We start from the raw sequence: 8,376 nt of genomic DNA, 5'->3' as shown, positions 1-8,376 counted from the left end.
CCATAAGCAGCCTTGTCCATTTATTGTGGTATATCTATAAATATGACCATTATTCTACATGTGCCTGAACCTTAAATGGTTCGGGAAACGTTGTGCTTCACAACCTGTCCCTGACTTAACCTTTCCTGCTTAATTTCCCTCAACTGCTCAATACATATTGTGTCTGCTCTCTGTTCCTTACACATTCACTGACTTATACACATTTGCTCATGTGGTTCTTTCTGTCTCAAAGTCCCACCATTTTGACCACCTCTGCATAGTCTGCAAATTCTTTAAAAGCATAACCTATGGATTACCTCTTTCATGAAGAGTTCCCTGTGTTCACTGTCCTTTGAACTGTAATAGTGTTTTATCTTTGTTATGGTACATGTCATCTATATATATCCTTAGTAATGAGAGAACCTACTGCTGGATCTGGCACATAGTAAGGGTTCAGGGGTCCAGGCGGCCAGCCTGCCTTTCCTGCTGTATTTGTAGAACCTTATGGAAATTACTTAAATCAGTGGTTCTTAAATACGGCAATACTTTATAATTGCCTGAAGAAGTTTGTTTGTTTGTTTGTTCGGTTAATATCCTGTCGCCCAGGCCATACCCCCAATCAGTGAAACCAGAAACTGTCATGGGATCCAGCATCAAAACTCCCAGGTGAGCCAAAACCGGTTTGGCTCAGTGGATAGAGCGTCGGCCTGCGGACTGAAAGGTCCCAGGTTCGATTCCGCTTCTTCTCAATCAATAATCAATAAAATATATTTAAAAAAAAAACCTCCCAGGTGACTCCAACATGCAGCCAATGTCCAGAGCAACTGTTTGAAACAATCTGAGCCTTGTTTCTGGGGTCGTTCTGAAAAAAAAAAAAATGCTATGTTTGTGAAAGCTTGGCACAGTGCCTAGTATATAGTGACTGTGCAATAACTGTTAATTATTGTATTCTATTTCCCCCCAATTTTTCACAACATTGCCAACAATGTCTTGCACGTAGTAGGGCTGAATAAATGCTGGTTGCAGAAATGAATACTGCTTGGGGAAGCCTAGAGACACTCCCAGCAGGTTGTTGCAGAGACCTGGTTTCAGTGTGGAACTGAAGGTCGTGCCTGGAGAAAAGGCATAGGAAGTCAGAGGGGCAAGTGGTCTGTCCTGGTGCAGGCATCGGGGTTGGGGGAGGTGAGTAGGAGGTTATTCGCTTTATAGGATTTAAAAACAATAATAAAACCAACTACAAGTCGATCTTCTTTTTATTATCACCATACACTGGAAGCTCTTAATCCCAGTGATAAAATGCTTCTGGCAGGGCGGGCTGCTCCCGTCACCCCTGCCCCCTCCCCCTTATCTTGGTACACCATTGGCCTGGAGCCCAGCAAGAAAGAACTGAAGAGCTCTTATAGTCAGCACTATTAATGAGCTAAGTGGCTTGAGAAAGGAACAAGGGAACTGTAAATTATATTTATAAATTAAGTCACATAAAGCTGGACTAAGTAATTAAGCTGTGCACCCATAATTAAATACTTGTATAGCATTTGGGCCCTGAGATTTCTTCCTGCTGTAATGGTTGGCAGTCTATGTGTTGGGCTGATGACTCATCCAGAGGTCCTGGGGCAAGGTGGTGCCAAGGTCACTGTCTAAACAGAAGAATTCTTGTGGGACAGGCAAGGATGTGGTCAAACGGACGGGCCAGTGAAATGTAGGGTAAGGGATTAGTGGGGAGAAAGCCCCAGACTGCTGCTTCCCTCCAAGCATATGAGAGACAGCATTAGCATCCTAGGTTAGTGAGAAAGGGCCAAGAAGCAGGGCTCTGAGGCCCAGCAGGAAGGAAGGGCCCTCACGTTTTTGGCCCCAGACAACTCTCCACTTTCATTTCCTATCTCTCCTTCATAGGCCCGCCGTAGAGCCACATAAGTTCGTGCACATTCTTTGAATACAGTCTACTTTTCATGTCTCCTTACCTTTGCCCTTGTCATTCCCTGCCTGCCCTTCCCTCTCCTCTCCTTACCTAGCCATTTACTGCTTCAAAATCTAGCTCCAGGGTGCCTGGGGAGCCTCCCCCCCATCCCCCCGACTCATTTAGGTGGGTGTCAGTCTTCCTCTGGCTCCCACAATTACATTGCAGGAGGATCCTCTGTGAATCTCTCTCCCTGCCCGGCCCAGGAGAGCAAAGCCCCTGTTCTCAGATCCTAAAAGTTGCTTGCAGAATGGAAGGTGCTTACTACATATCTGTTGAGTAACTGAGTCAATGAATGCTAGACCTTCACGTGAAGACGGGGAGGTGGTATTCCCCTCCTCCTTTCGATAGAAGGGCTAGACTGTGAGGTCGTGAGGCCGGGGCCTACGTCTTCTTCAGCTTCACGTGGGCAGCACTCAGCATGCTCTGCAGACAGAAATGGCTCCATGAATATTTGTTAGGCAAATACAAGACCATTGAAAGGAGATCTACTTTGGCACAAATTCCCCTCATCCCAGCTCCCACCCCCAAATAAGAATACCCTGAAGACAAGGGTCAGCGTACCCTGATGTTTATAAGACAACAGTGCCTATGCTAGTAAAATTATGGGCAGGGCAGGCAATGTACACAAGATTTAAGATCAAGTGACATTTGTTGGGGGTGGTGGAGGAAAGAGACGGGAGAGGGATGTGGGAGCCTGGGAGGCCCAGGTGTGGGAATTCAGGGGAAGGAGGAGGAGGAGGCTGTGATGAAAAGTGATCTAGGGCAGCCTTCAAAGAGAGGTCACAAAAGCAATGAAGAGTCAAGAGGGTTTGGTTTGGGAGGAGCGTGATCAGCTGTTAGATAAGCCCCAGGAAAGGCAAGGGAATGCTTTAAGGGTGAGAGAAACTAGAGGTGGAGGGACTGGACCGAGAGGTGCTGTGAGGAATCCGGGGGCGAGGCCCAGCTGTTTGCACTGCTCACAAGCATCCCAGGTGGTGTGGACACACACCAAGATTTGAACACTGACGGTCATGGTTAAAGAGCTGGGACTTGCACTCCATGGAGTTGCCTGGGCTGAAGTCCTGTTTTAGCTGTTTACCAGGTGTGCAACCTGGGCAGCGTCCTAAATGTCAGTTTCCTTATATGTAAAAATGGGGAAAATAAATGTACTACCCCCCGGGGGGGGGAGATTTCACTATATATACATACACACACATGCAGTGGGGGAGATTTCGCTGCATATTTACTGTGTGCCTGGCACACAGTAAATGCTCAATAAATATCAGCAATAATAATTATATGCAATACATGCTTTGACATTTTACTAGCTGATTCCACCCAAGGGAGGGAAATGCTAAGAGGGTCTCTGAGCATTCCTTACTGCTTAGGAAGCAAGGCAGGAAGTTGGATGGGAGAGACATTTCCTCAGCACTCTTCTCATCAGGGTATTCTGTTATAGCTCCAAGTCTATTACACAGTTTTGATGTTCACTAAGGGGGAGCACAATAGCCAGCTGTGTGAACTTGGGGAAGTGAGGCTCCCTCTCTGAGCCTCAGTTTACCCATCTGTAAGTTTGGAAGAACTGATTCTCTAAATAGCCATTCCCACTTTAACATTCCACGACCCACTAATTCTAAATCAATCACAGGCTGAGATGGGAGTGGGGGAAGAGGTGGGCACTGGAGGGTGAGGTGAAGACCAAGTTGGTGGACTGAGGTCCTCCCAGATCTGTGTGAGGTCAGGGTCCTCAGAGTCCCCAGGATGACTGTGTGCCCTGCACTGGGGGAAGGGCAGGGAGATTGGTTGGCCCCGGGGCCACTGTCTGGCCTTGCAGCATCTGTGAAACACCCCTGGGGGAACAAGACCAAGAGAAAGAACTGCATAGGGACACCCAGGCCCCGTGGGTCCGTGTGTCTCTCTGCAGCCCTGCGATTCAGTATTGCCAGATATGAATTGGATTAGGTGCTGCGAGGTTTTATCAGACCAGATGTCCTATTGTGTAAATCCCCTCAATATCAACCCTTCCAGGCTTCACACAATTGCAAGAAAACCCCCGCACTCTCTGCCGGAACCCTCTTATTCATTTAGGTCATCTGTAATTCGAGAAAAGGTGATTTCCAATAAGCAAAGGCTCTTTTCTGTGCCTCATTCTCTGTCTCTCCCTCCCTCTCTCTTTCACTGAAGACATGATTTTCAGTAAATATTGCAGCTCAGCTCTGAGTCACAGATCAAAGCATTTCTTCTTCATTCATCTTTTGAGACCAAATTGCAATTTATAATGTCTGTGGTTTTCACTAATCGGTCTCTGTGTCATCTCACTTTAAATCAACAGAAAGCAGCTCACAATAACACACTGAAGCGGCCCCACAGACGCAGAGAGAGTGTAATCTGAGAAAGCACTACTGAGTCTCAGTGCCCACAGGTGGAGCGATCTGGGGCCTTTATTATCCTTGACATTAATCTTGGTAAACAACTTGTTTTGAAGAACATGGAAAGCCAGATGAAACAAGGAAAATTCACGGTTATCAGAAAACAAAATGTGATCCCTTCCTCCTCCCACCCCTTCCTGCACTTCCCAGTGACATCTAAGGCTTGGACCAAATAAAGGGCGGGCGGAAGTCAGGCTGTTTTCCTCAGAGAACATGCCAATAGACAGTTCCGGAACTTTTTGGGAATAAGACAATTGCAGAGCTGGGTCAATGTCTAGGGCCTGGGAGGAGTCCTAGCGAGTTGCAGGCTTTTATGCTTTCCTCCTCAGAAGAAAACATTCCTGAAGGCAATGATTACGCCTTATTATTTCACCGAGTTTCTTGTCTCCTGGGAAGGGCTGACACGAATTGTGCTCAGCTCAGCATTTTGGGTGAAAACACTGTACCTTTGAGGCCCCAGTATCTGATGGGGGTGGGTGACAGATCAACTCCACCTGCACGGACACTAAACACTCGCATGAATGGACTAAAGCTAAACACAGCATTAAATAAAAACTGTATGTTAAGCACACCAGTTTCCCCCAAATGCTGGATGAAAATGATAGCATGAATAATCCTTATTCTTGCTGAGTTTCTCTAGGAGATTTTAAGGAGCTGAGATGTCAGCTAGGCCATGCAATGGCAGGTTGATGATTTGGCATCTCCTCGTCCTGGAAGTGCCTCAGGGTTTAATTTCAGGCCCAGTTCCCTCTGGGCTACTAGAATCTGCCCTACTTTCCCAGAGACAGGAGCCAGCCAAGGTCTCCTTGTTTGATCTTCTCCAGGGGATTATACAGCCCACGGGAAAGCTGGTTGGTGGAAGAATCTGCTTTAAATTTCTCAGCTGCGTCTTCCCTGAGAAGGACAGGCACCATTGTCACTTTACTATGTGTTTCAATTTACAGAGCAATTTCAGATTAAAATGTCGTATGGAAGGGAAGCAAAGGACAGGGTTTAATCTTCATTTTATAGATGAAGAAATCAAATCCCTGAGAGATTGAGGTACTTATTTGCCCATGATTACTCAGCTACTGTGTGGCAAAGGGAAATCTTCAGATCCAGTGTTTTTTCTTGTTCGAGTTTGCTCATGGAGACCCATGAAGCTATTACTAATGGAGCATGGGGCTGGGTGCTTGCAGGTAAGGCAGGTCATCCAAACCTCACTGTATCTGTGCAGAGCAGGTGCCATCATTCCCATTTTGCAGGTGAGTAAACTGAGCTTTAACGAGTTTAAACATCTTTCCAATGTCACACAAACTGGTAAGTGGCAGAGCTTGCATTTGAATACAAGTCTTCTGGTCCAAAATCCAGTGTCCTTTCTATGCCACCTTTCTGAGCATGGAAAAACAAATCCAGAAATTAGAAAAAAAATCCCTTTGTTATCTTGAATTATATGGATTAATGGTCCACAATGGGAGCTAATGTAAAGTTAAGAATTGACTTTTTATAGAGATGTAAGATTGTAATGAACAGTCTCCTGCCTTAATTACGTGTAATGGAATTGTGTCCCATTCTTTTTTTTAAAAAATTATTTATTGTGAAAAGTATTACATATGTCTCTTTTTCCCCCATTGACCTCTCCCCAGCCACCCCCACCCCCAGCACATGCCATCACCGCCCCTAGTATCGGTGTCCATTGGCTATGCTTATATGCATGCATACAAGTCCTTTGGTTTATCTCTTAACCCCTCCCCGCTCCACCTTCCCCCAGAAGTTTGACGATCTGTTCAATGCTTCTGTGTCTCTGTATCTATTTTTGTTCATCAGTTTATGTTGTTCATTATATTCCACAAATGAGTGAAATTATGTGATATGTATCTTTCTCTGACTGGCTTATTTCGCTTAGCATAATGCTCTCCAGGTTCATCCATGCTGTTGCAAATGGTAAGAGTTCTTTCTTTTTTACAGAAGCATAGTATTCCATTGTGTAGGGGTACCACAGTTTTTAGGAATTGTGTCCCTTTCTGCTGCAAAGGTTACTTCATGGATGGAGTAATCATGGATGATTTTGAAATGAACTGGAAGTGGGTTGCCAGACAATAAATGGACTAGGAGAAGGCAGGGCAAAGTGGGGAGGAGTATGGTGGATCTGATACAGAAAAGAAAAGTTTTGAGAGAAGACAGGCTGACTAGCAGCAAGGATTGGAGACATATTGAATGAATGGTAAAAAGCAAAGCAACTCATAGGATCTAGGAAGCCTAGAGTGAAGAGTGGCTCTGAGAATCCAATGAAAGCAAGAGACTCTAAATAACTTCATAGGCACACACCATCATTTTCTTAACCTAAAACAGGTTAGGCTCTGTTGGCCTAGAGGGAAGGCAAAAAGAGGACTTAAAAGATCATTTGTTGCCCTGGCTGGTTTTGCTCAGTGGGTAGAGCGTTGACCTGGCGACTGAAGGGTCCTGGGTTTGATTCCGGTCAAGGGCACATGCCCGGGTTGTGGGCTCAATCCCCAGTGGGAGGCATGCAGGAGGCAGCCAATCAATGATTCTTTCTCATCATTGATGTTTCTATCTCTCCCTCTCCTTTCCTCTCTGAAATCAATAAAAATATATTTTTTTAAAAAGAATCATTTGTTAAGCTCAGTCTGTCTGAGTCATCAGGAATTGAGGTTGTTTATGGGTAGATGGAATGGAACCCAGCCAAGCAAGGAATTGTGGTTATGGGGTCTATAGTTTGGTTTTGGACGGGGGATTCACATTTGGAACCCAGTTACAAAGAACCTCAAGTCCCCAAAGCCACGGCTGAGAGGGCCAGCCAGTTTGGTGGGTGGCCCCACGCCAGGAGGGAATTGGTGACTAACCTGGGAACATTATAATTTGCTTATCAGTAATCATCATGTACTCCGAAATGCCTATTTTTCATCAAGTAAATTGTCTCTTAATGGCTTCTTGTGAGCACTGTGCTTACTGACTTACAGCAGCAGGAGAAGCAGGAAGAAGAATGCTGGGCTGCCACACCAACATGACACTTCCAAAGAGAGAAGCAGATTGTACCAGCCACCAGGAGGGCAGTGGGGACTGAATGCATGCTCAGGGATTTACCCCAAAGTCTAAAGCTGTCTTACTAAAGATGGTCCAGTTCAGTGGCATCTAGAGGAAATGATTGGGGCATTTGGCTTCAACATGGGGTATTTGTCAGCTGGCATTTACAGCAAATTATTGGTTGTGACTGTGCCTCAGTTTAAATGTAAGTGGCTCTTTTAGAAACACCCTGCTCTTCACCATTTTGGCTGTTTCTCACAAAGGTATCCTGCCCATCTGGTCCTGCAAAGGTAGCAAGTCAGGCAAGCAGCTGTGCTAACTCTGAAGTAGGACTTACCTGGCATAGGAGTGGAACGGGCTGGATTATCCGACATTCCCTTTTTGAAAATGACAAAGAACACCCAAGAAATGACTCATTCTTCCTCATGCTGTATCCCAAGGGATATAACTGACAGCTTGATTTAGACAAAAGCTATTCAGTCAGTACCTTCTTGGTGGAAGCTTGGTATAGACCAGCCGTGGGCAAACTACGGCCCGCGGGCCGGATCCAGCCCGTTTGAAATGAATAAAACTAAAAAAAAAAAAGACCGTACCCTTTTATGTAATGATGTTTACTTTGAATTTATATTAGTTCACACAAACACTCCATCCATGCTTTTGTTCCAGCCCTCCGGTCCAGTTTAAGAAGCCATTGTGGCCCTTGAGTCAAAAAGTTTGCCCACCCCTGGTATAGACCATATAGTCAAGACTTGTTCAATGACACTGAACATTCACTGAACACCCATCCTAGCCAGGAAATGTGCTTGGTACATAGGGTGAGGGACTGAGAAGTCCCTTTCTCGTGCAGAGACAAAATGGTTAACCACCAGCAAGATGCAGAATCAAGTACCTGCAAACAATGGGTTTGGGCAGCAAAACTAGAGTTACAATGAATTTTGACCTGTGACAATCAGAGACTATCTTATCTGGCAGTGATTTTAGAAAGCACACAATTTGGGGGTGGGG

This window comes from Myotis davidii, unplaced genomic scaffold (genome assembly GCF_000327345.1).
Source record: "Myotis davidii unplaced genomic scaffold, ASM32734v1 scaffold641, whole genome shotgun sequence".
Classification (NCBI taxonomy): domain Eukaryota; kingdom Metazoa; phylum Chordata; class Mammalia; order Chiroptera; family Vespertilionidae; genus Myotis; species Myotis davidii.
The sequence above is the reverse complement of the archived record's forward strand: the minus strand, read 5'-3'. Positions refer to the sequence as shown.